The 20,505-nt window shown below is 38.2% G+C and overlaps 1 protein-coding gene across 5 annotated transcripts in view; it reads right to left on the bottom strand.

Annotated features, from left to right (window-relative positions):
• The window catches only part of RhoGEF3 (Rho guanine nucleotide exchange factor 3), a 384,940-nt gene that overhangs the window by 294,736 nt on the left and 69,699 nt on the right, over positions 1 to 20,505 (bottom strand). The window contains exon 2 of one of the 5 annotated variants that reach the window (XM_033474193.2): positions 16,570 to 17,331. The exons of the other annotated variants lie outside the window; for them this stretch is intronic. The gene's annotated coding sequence lies outside the window, so the exon portion shown is untranslated. The remainder of the gene's footprint in view (positions 1 to 16,569; positions 17,332 to 20,505) is intronic. 5 annotated transcript variants of the gene reach the window in all.

Raw genomic sequence — 20,505 nt, 5'->3', positions numbered from 1 at the left:
ATTTTTCGATGAGGTCTCTGAATCCTACGTGTGCACAAAATTGGGAGCCACAGGCTGCTCTGTACATATAAAGTATCCAGCGGAGACCGTAAACGTTGCGAAGATATACATGTCCAAGCACTACGCCGCGCCGCGCCGGGACGAATAAAGTTTAACGATCCCGTGAAATGAACGAGGAATCGTAAAATCTAAACGAAATACGTGGTGTTAAGACTCGCCTGGCCGTCGATGGATAAGAAACTAAGGGAAAAGGCAGCGACGGGAACTTCGCTATTTGATTCGGTCATTGAAACGAATAATACCGCGGCGATATTTTCCGCGCAAGTTTCATAACTCCGTGACCCAACAATACGTCCACGATGAACAACATGTCGTCACCTGATGATCTCGCGTTGCTGAGCTTTGTCCGCAAGTTTGTACGCCGCATGGTAATTGGAGTCCCGCAACGGAGAAGATTACCCAGGTGTAATTGAAATTGATTAGGTCTGCACGCGCAACCAAGACTCGGCCAAAGGGCGCCTCAAACGTTTCTGGATATAATTATGGAACCTTTGAGCCTATTAACATGGAACCATCGCTATTATTTCGGCGGTGCGGCCAGATAATCATCGGACGGCCTGCCAGATATTGGCTTTCGGAGAAAGGTTCAGACATGTTTCTCGAGTGCTGATCGAGTGCTTCATAAAGGCACTGCTATCTTTCTAACATCTGTATAATAAGCAGATTGCGGATTTTTATGCGAAATAAAAATTGTCGCTATTTATTGCAAGATGCAGAAGTTACAGAAATATTTATTTCTTCTCTCAACAATTTTAATAAATTGAAAGGAATTTAATATTATTTTTAAGTTCTTCATATGTGTTCCCTGTTTTGTGTCGGATCAACTGGCTTTTGTCATAAATACATAAAATCCGCAATCTAATAATAAGTAATAATAATAATAATAATAATAATAATAAACTGTTTGCATTGATTACAAACAATATAAACTAAATAGTAAGTTTATCCATTCATCTTTTTTAATAGATTAAAAATAAGACATCTTTTAATTATTTTCATCTTTCTTCTATTTTAAATCCCAACCACACAATTTTTTCCATAAATGCATTAAAAACCGCAGTTATAATAACTTTCACGTCATGGCATTGTTAGCTTCGAAAAAGCGGATTAAATTCTGAGGTCGTCAAAGTTGTCAAATTTAACACTGGAACAACCAAAATAAAAGTACTACGCTGCAAAATGTTCAGGAATTATTTATTGCTGCGAGTCTTTTCGATAAACAATTTTATTCACCCTTAACCTATCTGCGAGTCTATTTTGCTGGAAAGTTTTGTAGAATTTTCTCTTCATAATTCGATTTGTACAATCTTGAAAGAGAACACACAATACTACATTATTACAAACAACACACTACACCATTATAAAATTTCTTGTAAGGTTACATGCAATATGTGAGCGGATTAGAATGGCGTAAGTAATGGATCAGTGGCGTAAGTCACTTATTATTCAAAAATTATATATAAATATATACTAATATACTATTATACTATTATACTATTATACTAGTATACTACTATTATACTACTATTATACTAGTATACTACTATTATACTAGTATACTACTATTATACTACTATTATACTACTATTATACTAGTATATTATACTAATATACTATTCAAAAATTTTGATTTGTCTTAAAATATAATCTATAGGATAGCGGAGCCAGTTACTGTGAATCAATTGCCTTCGGTCATATAATAATTTATTCGAACAAGAAATGAAAAATTATTCGAATAAATAGATAGATCAATTTGGCACGAATAATGAATAAATATTATTCGAACAATATACTCGACTGAAAAGAATTCATTCGGACAATTACTTTAGATAAATATTTATTGGAAACAATTCGAATAATTCGCGTCTCTGTTAGGAACTAGGTTGCACGCGTTGTGCAACGACCGCTAAAGGTTGCCACGGGAAAATGAATTTTCCTATAATTATCGTGCGCACGAGCGCGAAGCCCGAAACTTCCCATTAATTCGATGAATGTCTTTGCCGCTCGGGGACCGGTTAAAAATATGATGAATTTGTTAATTCTAAATTTCGCGGCGCGTTTCAATGGGGCCCTGGAATCGCGTCCGTGAATATAAAACAAACCGGTATTGTTCGTAAAAATGATGAGCGTAATAAATGGCGCGACGTCGCTCGGAATCGATTGGAATACAGTGGGTTCATAAATGACAGATGCGTCCGCCACGACGTTGCCGGGCATTTATTCATTTTCCTTTGATGAGAAGCATTCTAACTCGCCGCATCAATGAATTCCATTAAGGAGGAATAGTGGCGCGGTGAATGGGGATCGGTCGATCCATCAAAGATTTATTTGTCCCGAAACAAAGCGGTTTCGATGAAAACGCGTCGACTCGGATCACCATTCTAATTGGACGAAGACGAATGTAAGGAAATGTTCTGCTGAAAATTTAGCCCCTCTTCGTATTCAAATGTTTTACAATCGCGGTAAATCTTCTGTGGATATTATTCGACGGGGACTGAATGGACCTTCGTTTTCTACATTGTTGGGAGAAAATGATCTCACTGTTGAAACGTCTGATAACTCAAATTGCCGCAGCATCTACCGATATTCATCTTACATCTGTTATTCGCTTTTAGAAACGTTGGATATTTAAAGAGATTGTAGTAGCGACAAGAGACTTTAAATATAGTTATGCGATTCGAAAGTGAATAACTGCATTCTTTGTGCAAAACTAATTATAAGAGAATAAGAAGTGCACATTGTTATGGAGAAAATCGATAGACATCGAATAATTTTCTACTGTGAACATGAACGAAAAGAACGTAAAGCTGTAACAAATTTTATAAAAGTTTTTGTACCCTGTCGATTCAATCGAAACACAAAACGGTGGTACATGCGAACCTCTTTTTTTCACAAGTGGCGTAAGTACAACGTTAGGAACAATTGTGAAAAATAATTGTAGAAATAGTTAGTATCTAGTGTTGTTGTTTCATTTGCGAATTAAAATTGTGTATACAGTGAATTTTCCCTAATTGACGCTCAGATTGTACAGTAATTTCTCTCTAATTCGCACTCAGATTGCGCACAAAAATGGACAATTTGGGAAAAGGAGATTCGAGCCTTGCGGCTTGTTTTTATAGTTACCGATTGTCAACGAATATCAAAACGAGACGCAAGACTCGAATAATCATAAATTGTTATTTTTGACAATTGTCCCAAATTGTCCATTTTTGTGCACAATCTGAGCGTCAATTACGGATAATTAGCTGTATTTTCTTCCATGTTAACATAAAATGAGGATGAGATTTATATGGGAAATATGTAATATTATTTGGAACAGTGGCTCAAGTTCTAAACTTGTTTCATTATTCGACGAAATAAAATGATAAATAAATAAAAATGACTTTCTAACACGATAACCTTTCCCTATGAAGTAAATTTATTAAGTAAATTCCTGTATTTGTAGCTAAAAAGTACACGCTGAATTTGCTGAAATTTATTCCTCTAATTCGTCATTCGACTGCGAATCTTCGTGCAAAATAAAAAATATCTGCATCATTTGCAGGACAAAGAAGCCAAGTACAATTGAAATTAGTACATCAACATTCTTAATATCTTTTAATCTTCTCACAATTTTATATTTCATCTAGCAATTTTTCTCATAAATGCATAAAATCCGCAGTCTATTCATCGTACATTTTTTTCAAGCATTAAAAAGTACTGCGAATGTAAAAAGTAATAAACAATCCAGCAACGAATGAGTTTCTTTTATGTTATTGTAATAAAAAAATGAGATACTTAATGTAATGATATACTGTTTTTACTGAAAATTGTTGACTACCTTTGTCGTAGTACTTTGAAAATGAATTGCCATATGGCGTAAGCCACTTTTTAAAAGGAAGAGCAATTCAAATTGCAAATTCAGTGCAATAATTGCACTTGATTATTTGTTACGATATCGTTTGTCGACTGTCAAAGGAATTGTAGTTTTTCCTTTAATTTGTGTTACCATAATTGCTATTCTTTCCGTTTATCTTCTTACAATAAAACTACATTTGGTTCTGATTTTTTAAATGAAGTGTTACATGAATGTCCAATTATTACAATACTAAGAAACATGATTTACGCTACTTATCAATTAAGACGTTCGTATAACTTCGACAGTAGTTTGTATAATTGATTTACTTTTGGAAACGTATGACAAATGGTCTTGTGTCCAACGAAAACACTGCACGTAATTTTCGCATAGCTTTACAAGCAAGCCATACTCAGATTGTCGGAAAGTTTCGAAGAAAATTCGCAATTTCATGAAAATGCTTGGGACTCAGAATGTAAAATAACAAGGTTCCAGCGGAGCGAGGAAATCGCGGGGATTCTAAAACGTGAAATTGAAAGATGCCCAGAAAAACAGGACTCCTGTTCAACGGGAAAGCAACGTCCAGCTACGATAATTTTGTTTCCATGTTGTCGTCGGCGTCGTTCCATTCATTTTCGTGGAAAATGGATGGAATTGACGGGTGAAACGGAAAACTATGGCGCGCTCTAGCCGCCACGGTTGAATGCAACTTTGAATATGAGTCGGGAACAATTGGTTCCTTTAATGAGATTGCCCGTAGATGTGTGTACGTGTACACACGTGACGCCGATGACGTCTCTGCACGCGGTTCTTACTGCCGCGCAGCCAATCGCTCCCCGAAACTCATTATTAACACCACCGACGACGCAAAAATACCTCCGTGCTCGTTGCACTAACGAGTTCTCTCGCATATTAATACATGCCAGCGGTGTTTCACCCAAGGCCGAATAAATTACTGCAAATGGTATTCTCAGGGAAGTCGATATTCGAACGTCACGCCATGAAATGCTGATCATTTCACCGTGGCGCAATAAACCGACCGAAATTAACGCTTGAAAATGCTACGATAATCGTTACAGACCAGTCGCTTTTTTTCTGTTGAAATTCTTGAAAATATTTCTTGGAACCAGAGCTGGACAAATATTTCACATGAAAATGAGATACAACTATTTCAAATAATTCATTTCGAATCGTTATTATCGATGCTGTTATCTGAAAATAAAAATAATATCGACGCGATAGATATTTCTCAAAATAATATGCAACAGATTTTATTTTAAGAGATCGTTATCATTAATTTTCTTTGAACAATACTTTTTTCTCAAAAAGGTCATCTTTAAGAGATGAGGGGGTTATTCTTCAGAAAAATGATTCTTATTACTGGATAATTGTTTAACGTTATTTCAAATAACTATTTCAAATAATTCTAAAATAAGACAACGTGTTACTTAAAATAATAATTCAAATATTGTTATTTCAAAAGCGATCACAGGCATGGAAATAATTATAAAATAACATGTTCTTTGAAATAATATTTGTGCTTGGTGCCTGAAACATCAAACGAAAGAAAAGTTTCATATATTTCTATTTCTTCAATCGTGTGTCTGAAACCGTATAGGAACTACAGTCGGTGTAAAAAGTGTTCGTACACCTTTTAAAACGGGATAGCATTTTTATACTTGGGCTAAGCGATCTGAATTTGTTTAGAATGTTAAAAGGATTAGTTTAGTAGAGAATGGCTAAACATTATTTTCGAAAACTGCGATTGATTGGGATGGCAAAAAAATTAAACAATGTTTTCACAAGAAGCATAGAAGGAATGAAAAATTCAACGAATTTGAACATGTCAATTCATTATTTTCAGCTAATTAAGATTGTTAAAGGAAGAAAAAATTTGTATTTTGCCATCGATTCAAGCAAACATGTTTGTTCGCTCGACGAACTACAAATCATGGAACAACTGTTAGGCCAACTTTTCTTCCATTTTTCCATTCTGCATCGAATCATCTTCTGCACAGCGAACAGCCAATTGTATTTAACAACGTATCACACTCGATTCAATTTCGTGCGTGTTCAAGTTTTCATTTTCCTCATTCTCTGGAAGCCGGAGACAAGTTTGTCTGGTCTGTCAACTCATCCGGTTCTAAAGACTTTCTAGCTAATTAACTAGTTTAATCTACTCTTGTGGAGGCGGAACATGTACTCTGAGACACCGTGTTAGTCTCTTATGCCAATTCTACTAAAATATAAGACCAGTTCCCAGGAGGCTATCCCGTGCAAGCATAACGATTTTGATAGTTTTATGCAACGCGTCTAACTAGTTTAGAAACGGAACAGTTAAATAACCGTATCGACGTTCCTCTAACACGTTTATAAGCGTAGACAATTAATTTATAAGCGCTTCCACATGCACAATTTTGTCGACAACGTGCGCCTTAAATCAGAATATTAACTCCTTGCACTCGAAAACATTTTAACTCCAAATCTCTAGGCACCCCTTTCGTCGTAGAAGATTTCTGTTCCTTCTCGAGTTTTATTCTCTTTTTGCGTGTAGAATTGAATACTTGGATTTTAGCTATTTATTAACAAAAAATAGTGATATAAAAATTGTTTGTGATTAGACTATAGTAAATTGCATTGGTGCGTTAGAGTCGCCGTTCGAGTGCAAAGAGTTAACACTGTTAAGTAGACTGTAGTTTATGCTACATAAAATTATGCGATTTTCAAAAACTACTGACAAATAGAGATTTGTCCCTTGTTTTCATGATTCTAATAGGTTCAGTTCTTCGAATCACTCCAATTATCTGTCAATTTTTGGGAAAAATCTCCTAAGTTAGATGCAAAAATATCAAATACGCAGACTTATTGATAATATTCTTATATTCTTAGAAACAGTTATCGAACGTCCCAGTTTCAACTGAGTTCAATATTTAGTTCAATTTTCATTTAATCGAATAGAAAAACTTTAATTTTATGGCATTTTTTAGGTTTCCGGCGCGGTCGTCGGAGTGTTAATAAGTACGCCAAATATTCATTTAAACACTATCAAATATTTTCAGATAGTTTCGTATGTGCTTTGTAACAAGCTTGCCGAGAATTCCAGGCATTACCGGTCGAGTTAACCCGAAAGCCATTTCGAAGTCCTTAAGGGTAGACTGTTTACGATCGGTCTTAGCAGACATTGATTTTCTGTTGAGTCCGAGCTCTCGAACGTCCAAGCAATAAACATGTTAATATCGGCGTTGTACTTTCCTCGTTAGTGAGGCAAGTTACATTGTTTCGTTCGTCCCGTAACATTGCCGCCGCCATTTTCAGGACCCTCTGATCGCCATCGAGACGCAACCTGCCTTCGTGCAAGCAAAAACGCACGATCCGCCCACATTGTTTTAATTAGAAACGCGGAAACTTGGCGATTTTTGGGGCGGTGCTGCGCGCAACGTAGACAGAACGCGCTTAATGAGTGCACTTCGTAGAACTACGCGGCTTACACCGAAAGTATGCCGGTTTATCGAACAAAGTTGCGGTTTGTTCACGGCGGTAAGAGGAATTAGCGGGGAACAAAAGCGTTCGTAAGCGTTTTCCAGCTGTTAGTTAGCCAGTTAAACAGCGACGATGTTCACGGCGGCGGTTCAGCCGCCTCTAATCATCCTCCTATAAAAATTTCGATGAATTTTTATGAGCTCTCAAAAGAGCGAAAAAGTAAAAGTTGTAACACGAGTCGATATCAACGTACAATCGATATCCGATACGAAGCAGGATGAAATTCTACAACTTTTATTTTTCACTTGTTAATTTGCATGGAAACATAATTTAAGCTTAGAAGAATATTCTATTGAAACAAGTTTGGTTAACGAACGTCGGCGAAGCAAATAAAAATATTTTTATACTATATTGCTGCTCGTATTACGTTTCTGTTCCTAATTCTTTTTTCATTAGTCACTGTAACAATTATAATCACTGTTCAGCAGAGTTAAGCATTATTCGAATTTATCTGAAATAATCATCCGAATGAATTCTTTTCGGTTGAATATTCCATTCGCGTGACAATTATTCGTTATTCGTAATAAATTATTCTATCTATTTTTCTGTCTATACTAATGCCAATAATTATAGACTGTTTCTTTCGTAATTTTTGCAAGTGTGAATCCAGGAATGTACGATGGATTTTAATATAAACAGTTAAATGATTTTCATTGGGGATGAAATTAATTTTAGTAAATTTTATTATAAATTTAAATTGCCGTTGATTTTAATTTAATAAAAATCTGCACTTTATAGGAGAAATCGATTATGATAAATTTTTATGTAAAATTTAACACGGAAGAAATTAATCGATAAAGTATGAAAAGACATTGTACACTATAATCGATTATTTTCCGAATTAATTCTTGTACAAATAAATTGTTATTCGAATAACAAATAACTTCTAATTCGGATGCATTTTTATTCCGAATAAAATCTTATTCGGATAAATTGTTGTCTAGATAGATTATTCGTCAATGTCGAATACAATTTTATTCGTTAATCCTTATCTCTTATCCGTCAATCGAATACAGTTATGCTCGACCCTGCCATTGACAATATTAATTATTCGCTTAATTACATCCCCAAGAAGAATATTGACAAGAGCAAAACGAATATTGAACGAGGCGACGAAGATTTTTTTAGTGACTGTTCGGTGCATTTACTATTTCAAACGACCAACCCCCCGTACACGTAACCAGAGTAAATTTTTAATTAACACAGGGGCCGGGCGTCCAGCGTGCCGGGACCGAATGCAAATAATTCGGTGATCATTTCGATAGGATGGACAAGGCACACCATAACGATTATGCGTAGCAACTATTAACGCGCGAAACTGCCAGTTGCAGCTTATTTAATGATACCAGCATCGCCGTTCAATTATTGTGGTGCAACAGTGGCGCTAATCGATTCGCGGTGCCTGCAAACAGCTTTTCCGAGCGTGGGTCGTCCTTAACGGGCGCAAACGTGCCGTTAACACGCGTTAATCAGCGGCCGGCGAATTATTAAAAAAAGCCCCCGAGGTAATTAACACGCGGAAAAACCGTTCTTCGCCTTCCAAAGTTTCCGCCCGTTGTTCCGTATTACTTTTGTTTCCCGCCGTTATGTTCGTCCATGAAACAGCTGTAAACGAACAAATTTGCCGAGCGAAACACGAATTTTCCCCGTCCTCGACGGGATTACGAATGATTACGATGAAAAGCGACTGGTCGGCATATGTAAGTGTTTGCTCTCCGAAACGCATCATTTGTCCGCGGTGCTAATAAAAACATTTACCGTCGTCGGGAAACGTGAATTCGAACGGGACGCCGCGCCACAGGACTACGAGACGACGAAAGAACAAATAAACGATCCGTCGAATAAATCCGGCGCCACGCCGCGTTCATTCCGATCCACGTTTCGCCGGCAACTAAATTGTTGTTCCCTTCTAATTACTGGCCCCAACCACGCGGTCATTAAGTTTATTAGCCTTTACCATTGTCCGACCGCTTATACGGCGGGCCGTTAGCGCAGGTCGCGATAATAAGCGTGGGCTTGTGACAAACTGCGACAAGAAGCTCGCTGCTAATAGCGATATTTCGAGGGCGGCATTCGGGAACAAGGTTTCCGGACCAATTAGCACTGAGATACTTTCTGGAGCGCGGAATTAGAGCCTTCGGATCTCTCGCGCTACGACCACCGAACCCTAAACGTGATTCGTGCATATTTTGCGATATTGACAAGATTCGATTTGTCGGAACTTGCAGAGGTTAAATTGAAGAAAAGGACGAGTTTGTCAAACTCGCGAACAGAGAAGATCGATAACTGTGAAAGCGAAGATCAGAAACTTCGTCACTGGTTTGCTAGTTCTAATGTGAACGAATCTTAACGAAGTAGTCACTCACTAAATTACTCGGGCACCACTTCAAACTTTTTACGAATCGTATTAAACGACTTGAATCTTTTTTTTGAGATGTTAGAGGGATAAGTTGACTAGACTAAATTTTTGCGGAAGTTGCAATTGGTTGAAATGACCAAGAAAATTGTTTAAACGAGGTTTTATCAGTTTTTTATGTGAGTCTATAACGAAAATGTAAACGATGCATTTCGTGGATCCAGATGATTAATATACTGAAAATTTTATCGAAATTGGACACTAATAGTGAATAGTAATTAATAGTATAATAATGAACTTTTTTTTTTTAATATCTCAAGAGAGTACAAGTCATTTGGTCCAATTTGTTAAAAGGTATTTCATTTTAGAAAAATACTTATCATTCGTAATATAGTATGAACCAGCTGTTGCTTAATTTTAAAAATTCAGAAATAAGTTTTTGTATGTAAGTTGTACGCGGATATAATTATTAACATACACTCGTAAAAAAGAAATGTAAAAAAGAAAATCGATTTTTACGAATATTTTCACCAGAATACACCCTTAAGCATTCTAATGAACCGATGACCTTAATGTAACCAGGATAGGATGACCAATTGCTGTGCCTTTGGTTTATTTTCGGGTTTAATTTTCCGGGTTTTCGTTTTAATTTTACATTTATCGAATAAGATATTAGTCTTCAATTTTTTTATTCCTTCGTTTCCTTTGTTTTTGATTTAAAAAATTTAATACATCTCACTGGATAAATATGAAGTTAATTACGCCGGAAAACAAACCGAAGGCACAGTAATTCGTCATCCCACAGTAACCGGCTCCGCAACCTTGTACTAATGCATACGGGATACGGATTTTCGGTTTACTTTTGTCCGAACTATAGGCGAAGTAGATACGATGCACGTAACCGGAATAAACGTTCGAAAAAAACACAGAAAATGAAACAACGGAACGCGATGAAAAAAAACACCGGTAAGCCAGAAATTGATAAAAGAATGCCAGCCGCTGGAATTTAAATGAACAGAATATATGTACGTACCGCGGTTTTCATGAAAATGGAATAAAAAGAGGAAGACGAGGGGACGGAAAATATCAGGTTTTTAAAAAGATACCTGTTATTTCGCGGACCGTTACAGCGGCATAAATGCGCAGATATACTGTTCGCTGTGTAGAAGAAGTAAAATGTAAAATGTGTAAAATGTGGTCTACCTAAGCAAAATTGCGGCAGACATTTTCTGCACGAGATGCTACTTCGAACTGTTGGAAGGACAACGGTTCTATCGTATGAACTTTATTGAAGGTTCTGTTGCACAAAAGGTACATCGTAATGCAGGATGATTCTACACGGTGAAGTCAATAACTCGCAGCTTTTAAATCTTGCGTGTTCGGGATGCGGTTGCTTTTGCGACTCGTGCTGCAGTTTCAAGATAGTCTCGAGAGTACATAGTACGAACAATTTCTCAAACGACGAACGAAACTTATCCGATTCTTCTTTCAGTAGAAAATTGCGGAAATGTCAACGATCGTCGACTACGGTGTTCCCACCGAAGTAACGAAAAGTTTAACACTCGAACAGCGAAACTTTCTGGCAAGAATATAATTCAGTATGCTTGAGATCATTCGAATGGGCTAGTGAGTGGAACAAGGAGTGTTATTGTTCTCTAACGTGTGCATTGTTTACTGACTAAATTAAAATGTTTGCTGACCAAGGTAAGATAATTTAGCGTTTGATTAATTTATAGTAACTTCACAACTTATCTCAGTTGTCTTTCCAACATTTTGGCACGTACACAACTTATGTTATCATGATTCTATCCCACTCAATATCATTTAGCAATTTTTTTCAATTTATTTCCTAAGGTACATCTTCTATATACGTTAGCATTGCCATAAATCGTAATGAAACATGTGCAAAGGACCTAGCCGGATAAGCCATCCTGTTCGATGGCTTCTTAAAATTTTTAAAAAAAAATATAAGCTATTTTGGATCACAAGTCGTACATTAGAAAATGTTCTCAGATTTTTTCGCTGCAAACTGTGGCTGCAAAGAATGGAAATCCATGCAATTTTTCAAAAACTAGACAATTAAAAATTTTAAGACGTGAAGGATTCACAGAAATTCAAGATTATTTACTTTAAAACTTCTATTTTTTTCGTACAGTAAATAATCTATGGGGCTAAATCACCGTACAGTTTCAACGCTACTGTTTCAAGCAACAAAATTCGCGTCCCTGAATAAAAAAAGTTACCTATTCGATGGCTTCTTAAAATTTTGAAAAGAAATATAAGTTATTTTGGATCACAAGTCGTACATTAGAAAATGTTTTCAGATTTTTTCGCTGCAAACTGTGACTGCAAAGGATGAAGATCCATGCAATTTTTTAAAAACTAGACAATTAAAAATTTTAAGACGTGAAGGATTTACAGATATTCAAGATTGCTTACTTAAAAACCTCTATTTTTTTCGTACAGTAAATAATCTATGGGGCTAAATCGCCGTACAGTTTCAACGCCACTGTTTCAAGCAACAAAATTCGCGTCTTTGAATAAAAAAAGTTACCTATTCGATGGTTTCTTAAAATTTTGAAAAGAAATATAAGCTATTTTGGGTCACAAGTCGTACATTAGAAAATGTTCTCAGATTTTTGTCGCTGCAAACTGGAAAGAATGGAAATCCATGCAATTTTTTAAAAACTAGACAATTAAAAATTTTAAGACGTGAAGGATTTACAGATATTCAAGATTGCTTACTTAAAAACCTCTATTTTTTTCGTACAGTAAATAATCTATGGGGCTAAATCGCCGTACAGTTTCAACGCCACTGTCTCAAGCAACAAAATTCGCGTGCCTGAATAAAAAAAGGTTACAATCCCTCGCGAAAGAACCGAGCACTTCGGAATCGCCCGTTTTCGGAAAGGAAGCCTCTCAGGGAAATAAGTTATTCAATCATGCTTGTTTCGGTGCGTTTGAATAAACCATGGACGAGTGCGCTTCGGATTTCAATCGCCGCCGCCACGCCGGTGTGTTTGCCGCTTTAGTGGATCATCGATCGCCGGGAATGCCGGGAACGGCGGGCACGGCGTGACCATTTAACGGAAAGGAGAATCCAGTGACAATATTTATTCGTATGATAGGAAAGTAAACCCGTGTGCCGGCTCGCCGGCGTTTGAAGCGTAGGCGTGGAACGGGAGCACAGGAGCCGAGACTCGCGACGAAATCCGCTAGTTAATAGATAACTGGGTCGTCGTCCTCGAGAGGTCATCGAGGCTTTCGGCAAAGAACGAGCCGAGGAGTGGCGAAAGGCGGGGAACCGTCCACCCGAGGTGGCTCTGTCTAGCAAACAAGCCGTGCAACGTGTTAGGAAAAAAGAAGAAAAGAAACAGGAATAAGTGGAACGAGGTCAAGGCGGCTCGTCGCTCCTTTTTTCACTCGAAGAAAATTGCCCGAAGCCAAAACAAGTTTTCTCCCCTTTTGGCCACTCTTTTCGAATCGCCTAACTCCATGGCTTATTGTGTTTTCGAGCTCACCGGCCACACAGAAATCTCATTTGGTAAGATCCTTTGATGTCTCCTCATTTCCGGCATCGGTCTTACCGGGCCAGCCAGAATAATCGGCCGGGTTCGAAAGGTAAATGAAAGTCGATATACCGAAATGTCCCTCAAACTTTTGCTGCGCAAACGGAAACCGTGATCCCTAGTCGCCCGGCGACCTGTCTCTCCGCTTTTTCATAATTACATCCTCCCTGCAACTATCGCAATGCATTTCGGAAGAATAATATTTCGCGTCGATTCGGAGACCGTTCTCCGTGGTGAGCAATTTTCGCAACGAACGACAACGAGTGTTCCACGAATTTTCCAAGCAGGAGTTACGTGACATTTATTTATTTTCTTAAAATACGTCGACGACGCGCGTATAGACGATACAAATTTTGAACCAGGGATTGAAATTCATTTTCATTGAAGTATATCGAACAAACTCGATGTTACTGAGTTTATAAAATACAAAACAGTTAAACTGAACGTTACTAGGTTTTTAAGAATTTGAAAGAGTTAAACTGAACAATTCTATGATCCCTGGAAAACGTAAGAGTTAAACTAAATGTTACTAGAATTTTTGGAAAACAAAAGAGTTAAATTGAATGTTACTAGACGTTTTAGAATTACGAAAGAATTAAACCGAATGCTACTAAGTTTTGAAGAGTTCAAAATAATTAAGCTGAACAGTACCACGATCTCTATAAAACATAAGAATTAAACTAAATGTTATTAGAATTTTTAGAATATAAAAGAATCAATCTACTGTTACTAGAATTTTCAGAACACGGATCTTTAAAATACAAATGAGTTAAACTAATATTACCTATGGTAAATTTTATTTTTCTTGTTTCGGTTTCATTAATTAAACGGCTTTGATATTGTTGGATCTTTTGCGACTGATATTCGCCACTTAACGTGTGTTAATAGCTAGAATGAACTGAAGATAATGCAACATTACTTTGAGATCGTTTTACTGGCATAAATTCTGCGGTATAGCGAATTATATTTCTTATAAACTGCGTTTATAAGAAAGAAGACTGCGTTCCAAAGAAGACTGTGTGTAGCAAAAGACAGGGGTGCGTCAGTTTCCACGTCGCTAGTTAAGGGTTAAACACCCCTGGAAGCTTCACCGTGAAGTTCCGCATCCCTCGTCCAGTCATTTCCCGCACTATCGCTGCAGTCGCAAGCACGTTAATAAGACGGTGCTTGGCCGAGGAAACAAAACGGTAAACGCTGCTCTTTCTGATTGCACGGTACAACTTTAAATATTAGCCTGCTACCCACGAAATGTCGCTTTCTCAAATAAAGTTCCAACCGCGCGCAGTTTCCTCCGAACAACGCGCGCGTCTCAACAAAATCATTTTTACGTGCCGCGCATGTTAACGTTCAACTAATTTGATTCCACGAAAAATTGTTTCTAGCGCAAAACTGGGGAAAATTTAATAATATCTCTGGCCAGAGATTCTTGCGCCTGGTAATTGCGCGATCTCTAGCCGAGGGTTTAGAACTCGATATTCACAGATATAACGATGTCGATCGAACTTTATCCCACCGATGACACAGCCTTTAGCATAACTCATCAATTTAATATAAACTCAAGGGGGACGCAATCGCAGAGTATAATGATCGGACTGCGGAACTTTATGCATTTATGACGACTTCTAAGCCGCGGAGCGCAGTAAAACCGAGATTTTAGTGAATCGCATTAAAATGAACGCAATGGAACGCCGAGTAAACGGAATCAATTTCTGCCTACTCATCCACTTTATAAATAACCGCAAAAAAAAACAATGAATTTATTTAATCGCGGCTTTTCTACAGTTGTCTCTCACGGTTGGGAGATTATTCTAGGACCTGGTGCGCTCGATATTACTGCATTACATCGGAGGAAACAACGTTCGTCGTGGCTTTTCAACATAAAAACTTATATTATAGTTTTATTGTACGATGTTTTGCAGATGCCGTATTGTTTTTGCTTACAATTTGTTTCACATTTCATTTGTATAATCGTCAGGTATCTTAACGACGTCCAACACGTTCAAGTATTGTTACTTGAAATCTATAATTTCTGTCTTAAGGTGCGTCAATGAAACTATGATCATTCTATTTGTACGATACCGTCCACTGAAGTGTTATCGTTCATACGTTAAGAATTGTTGTTCAATTATTTGCTGGTATAATACTTACATTTTTAACAATTAAATTTCAACATAAACTTATTTAACAAGGTAAAACTTACTTGAAAAAATGTGTGCAGAGGGTTATGTCAAGATTAACTTAAGGTTAATTTAACGCTAAACTTACCGAGCACTGAAAACGACTGGCGCGAATTAAACGAACGTTAATTGGAAAGCGGTCATTTTCATGTTGTTAGACACCCAAGGAGAAGCTGCTTTGCAGTTAAAAACCGCTTACTTTTACCATAACTGTATTCGTACTAATTAAAAAGATTCATTAATTTACTTCAGAGCAGCTTACAAACAGAGCAGCCGAAATCATGGCAGCCACGGAGCTACATTCTTCTGGAAGGACGTTATCTAAGTACACGTAGCTCCTATAGTAATCGCCATTTTTGCATGAAAAAATTATCTTGCACTTTTGAAACATTGCCAAATATACGGGGTGTCCCGAAAATGTCTCGCAATCCGGAAATGGGAGGTTCCTGAGATCATTCGAAGTAACCTTTTCCTTAGCGAAAATGCGATCCGCGGCTTCGTTTACGAGTTATTACCGAAAAACACTGACCAATGAGAGGCGAGCTCGGCTGGCGCGCGGCAGCCCAGTGCACGGAGCCCAGTACCGCTCATTGGCTCGGCCGTCTCGCGCCAAATAACCTCGCCTCTGATTGGTCACTGTTTTTCGTTAATAACTCGTAAACAAAGCCGCGGATTGCATTTTCGCTAAGGAAAAAGTTACTTCAAATGACCTCAGGAATCCTCTACTTTCGGATTGCGAGACATTTCTGGAACACTCTGTATGTACAAAACCACGGAAACATACAATCCACTGATGTAGTGGCAAAAATTCGCTAAATGAGTAGCTAACCCTCCAAACCAGAAGACTCTCTTTAGCGTTGATTCATCGGACAGCTGACCCCAGTTCGAATCGAATGTTCCGAGGATCGCGACCGCGTCACGGGCGAACTAATCCGGTCGCGTTTGCGTCCGGAAATGAGTGCCGAACGCGATCGGTTGAATTAAAAAGGTAAACCGGCGATAACTCTACGCGAACAGTATCGGCAAGCTCACCTGGCACGCTCTGGGTTCGTTGCGCACTCGCGAATTCCCCGCTGCGGCATCGTCCGGTTCCCGAGAACTCACCCTTCCGGAATTCCGCACGATTCCATTAGGAGGAAAAACAATGTTCCCCGAACGGTAAAAACCGCGGGCAGCTTCGCACCTTCCATTCGTCACTGTTTCCACCGCGATTAACGTGGCAACGGGGCGAGAACGTTCACAGCGGGAGGACTCCAGCACGGACTGTCTCGCATCTTTTATCGGCGCACGCTTCGAACACAGTTTCACCGGGGAACACGGATCCGGATTGATCCTCGAAAACACGGATCCCCGCGTCCCTGAAGAAAATCGGCGAGGCCTCGTCCGGCTCGTCGTCCACTGTTTCGTCGGCGAACGACACTAGAAACTTCCGGTCGCAGAAATCGATCGCGCGATCGCCTCTTCTCATCATCTTCAGGAAAGTGATGCTTCTCTTACGAAGGCTCTTCCTCCACGACAAAACGTCCATCGTGCGCGATCCTGCGTCGACCCGTTTAATATTTTATCGCTCGATCGGGAGACCCGGTGCTTCCATTCCTCTCAGTCCGTCGCCGTTGAATTTCCATTGAATCGCACTGAATCGTTCGAGTTGATAAAAACGGATTTCTGTCTGTTTCCCGGCTCGACCCGCGTCGAATATGTTGTTTGCCGGTGCTCACATTGTTGCTCCCTTTCGACGTGAAACTGAAATCGCGGATCAGTCCGGCACGATCTTTCCCGCTTCGCAGGCTCGGCCTAAAAAGCGCAAAATGAAAAGCCGCTCTTTATTGTTCCGCGGGGGACTCGGCCGTTCGCGCGGGTTCACGAGCGACCCTGTTAAGGTCGGTCCACATTAGAGGCAACCTCGTATCACGATCTGCTCGGAATGCGCTCGCGACTTTACTACAGACACGCCGCGACGCTCCGGTCGCGGCTGAAATTCGCAGATTTTCGAACTCCGTGTGACTGCTGAACTAGAAACTCTTCGACATATTTAGCGCATCCACTATCGCGTTGCTCATTAGTGACACGCGGAGTACGGCATTATTCGAATTCTTTCGAAGAAATATCTATCTCGGAGAATTATCCGAATAAATTCTTTTCGAGTTGGATATTTTATTCCAATTACGAATGTTCGTTGATTATTCTATCCGTTTATTCGAATAATGATCTATTCGTCGTAAATTATTCTATCTATTTAATCGAATAATTCCTTGTTTTGATGATTCTTTATTCTAATAATTCCTTACTCGACTATGTTATTCGAATGTAGATTCTAAGATTATTTGAATAATTATGCGAATAATTGTTGACTGTTTTCGTTTTGTGTAATTTAATAATATATTTTATTTTTATTTTATTCTATAAGAATAAGTTCTTACTCGAATAAAATCTATTTATTCGGATCATTTTTTTTTTATCTAGATAAATTTTCATTCGAGTGGATATTTATTCAATAGCGTCGAATATACACAATTTTATTCGTTAATCTCAATCTCTTATCAAATTTTGCCCAACTCTGTTGACACGGTTCTTTGTTCAAATATTCAGTTTTTTGCGACACATTTGAGTACATTGAATTTCATTAGAGTCTGTGAAGTCTAAAAAAACTATAAAATATAATAGTCTATTTCGTACAAAAAAATCATTGAATGTAGAACAACCGTTTCTAAAGTAAAGTAAAGCCTGTATTGATGCACAGAATGTTTGACTAGGTGCCTTAGGGCTATTAAACATAATTTGGAGAGAGCAAAAAAAGAAGAAGAGCTTGCAGAAAAATTATGCATTGTTTTTGAAAATATTATTTTGAAACACAGATTTTTACGTTGACAGAACACTTTTCAGATTTCGATTGAAGAAAAGTTACGGCTATTAAGCTGATAATAAATGACACAACTTCGAACCCTCCACCATTAATCCACATTATCGCTCAGCGCAGGGTGAAACGCGTATAAGATTTCGCAGATTATCGCAGACAAAAGATTGACATGTCAAGACTCATCTTAGCATTTACAAGAAAAAACTTCAAACACTGTATGATGCAATTGAACAGTTATTTAATCATTAATAAGTTTCATGTCTTGAAGCAAAAATCTATTGAAGCAATAATCTTTATTGGTACGTTTAGTGTTGTGGTATTTATCATTTTGTCTCTGATATCAATAAGCACAAATCTTTTCACCTATTGCGGTCCTGTATATTTTATATATATTATATATTTTATATCTATATTTTATATTTATATTTTATATTTCATATATATATATAAAATTAATACAAGTTATATGCCGTCAATACGTCAACTATATATGCACAAATGCCAGAACTGTCCAATCAAACTGCAAAGCATAGTTGGATAGAAGATAAAGACTTAACGAATAAAATCTTATTCGACACTATCGAATACATATTCAATCGAAACAAAATTTATTCAGATAAAAATTTATTCGAACAATATTGTAATCGACACTATCGAATAAATATTCAATCGAATAAAAATTCCTTCAGATAAGAATTTATCGGAATAAAATTTTATCCGAATAAGAATTCATTTGAATTAAATTTTATTCGAATAAGAATTTATTCGTGCAAGAATTCATACGGAAACTAATCGATTTGCATAAGAATGATCAAATATAGTGTTCTTTTTACAGTTTGTTGATTTATTTCTTCCATATTACTTTTTCGAGTTGTGTCAATAAAGAATTTTTTCGAGAAATTATTCGAATATAGAATTATTCGCATGAATCGATAGAATAATTTACGACGAATTCGAATTTACGAGGAATGCGTTCGGATCATTATCTTAGATAAATATTTATTCGAAACAATCCGAATACTGTTCAACTCCGCTTCAAAGTGCCTTTTTTCCTCGCAACAAGTCCAAGCAAAGCAGATTTAATCAAGATTTATGAGCTCCAAAGAACTGTGACGCACTCGCAACTTCTTCTTCCGGTTTCATTAGCGGAATTCCTTTGATTTCCCGAGACTTTAAAGCGATGATTCAGCAGCCACGAAAAGCGAAGCAGGAACAACGATTTTCTCGGTGAATTTGGCGATGGGCTAAATAAAAATCCTCGGGGTGGTCGTTTTTCCGAAACGGACGGTATAAAACCGCGTGGGAACTTTCGGGATGACCCAATAAGAAATTTTCTGGCTGGCGCGGGCGGCGCATAAGCGCATCGCGGGCGCGCCTTTGATGTGAATGGACCTTTACACGGGATCCGAGCCGCGTTCTTGTTTCGCGACTGCGTTTCGGATTTCACTATCGGCGTCTTTTCCCGAGGATCCCCGCCACGCCTGACCTCGCCTCGAAAGTACCCTGCCGAACAGATTCTATCCCGTCGCGTGATTCGCCGTGTACCACTTTATCGACAAAAATTGTCCTACTTTCGGCGCGGCAGAATACACAGAAAGGACATTAAAATCGCGGGAAAGTTGGTTTTCTCGTATTTTTTCCGCTTTTTCTCTTTTTCCCTCTTCCTCTCCCTCTCTCTCTCTCTCTTTTTCTCCTTTTTTCTCTCACTCTCTTTCTCTCTTTCTTTTCCTCTCTCTCTCTCTTCCTCTCTCTTTCTCCTCGAAACCGAAAGGACCTATTCACGCGAAGTGTACACACGGATGAGAACGTTTTAAGGAAACGAGATCTTCAAACATGGAAGAAAGTATTGAATCGCGAACGCTCGGTCATTAAGCGGGTTTACCGAGTCCGGCGTTTTCCGCAAGTATAAAACGAGGACAAGGGTGCGGAGGACGGAGAGAGACAGTGCACACACCCGGCGAATATATGACCGTGTTAAAAGAAAAGTGAATTTTCCGGCAGGTGTGTCTTCCGGCCCGTCGAGCTCATTTTTCTTCCGCGTGTTTCGACCGCCCCCGCTTTAAATCCTCGATCCGATTTGCATTTTTCTTATCCCCCTTAGACGATTTGTG

This window comes from Megalopta genalis, chromosome 5 (assembly GCF_051020955.1).
Source record: "Megalopta genalis isolate 19385.01 chromosome 5, iyMegGena1_principal, whole genome shotgun sequence".
NCBI lineage: Eukaryota > Metazoa > Arthropoda > Insecta > Hymenoptera > Halictidae > Megalopta > Megalopta genalis.
The sequence above is the reverse complement of the archived record's forward strand: the minus strand, read 5'-3'. Positions and strand labels throughout refer to the sequence as shown.